The sequence below is a fragment of the Sesamum indicum genome, unplaced genomic scaffold (genome assembly GCF_000512975.1).
Source record: "Sesamum indicum cultivar Zhongzhi No. 13 unplaced genomic scaffold, S_indicum_v1.0 scaffold00331, whole genome shotgun sequence".
Lineage (NCBI taxonomy): Eukaryota > Viridiplantae > Streptophyta > Magnoliopsida > Lamiales > Pedaliaceae > Sesamum > Sesamum indicum.
In genome coordinates this window covers 21,261-21,645 of record NW_011628224.1, presented here as the reverse complement: position 1 = coordinate 21,645, position 385 = coordinate 21,261, and positions in this window count along the sequence as shown.

Sequence of the window (385 nt, the reverse complement as noted above, 5' to 3'; positions counted from 1 at the left end):
ATGGATGGTGGGTAAACCATGTGTGATCTCCAGACACTCAAAATCTGTGATAGGAGGCCACTGCCACTCTCCTTCACTAATCACCGTGCTCAGTCTGGCTGATTCCTCCAATCCGAGTAGCCTCGGTCCCCATGGAAATGTGACACTAAGCGGTCCGAGATAATGCCACGGGTCCTGCCAAAGGTAAAATGTTCTCCCGTCGCCGATTTGATAGTCCACCACGATTTTCTTGGCCCAATAGAGACTGGCCCAATACGATTTTCTTTTTTTTTTCAGTAAATGTAAGTTTCATTAAGTAAAATAATAGTACAGTACAACAATGTGGTTATCAGTTGGTTTCTCCCTCGACAGGCCAAGGGATACGCCATAGTCTATATAAAGCTAG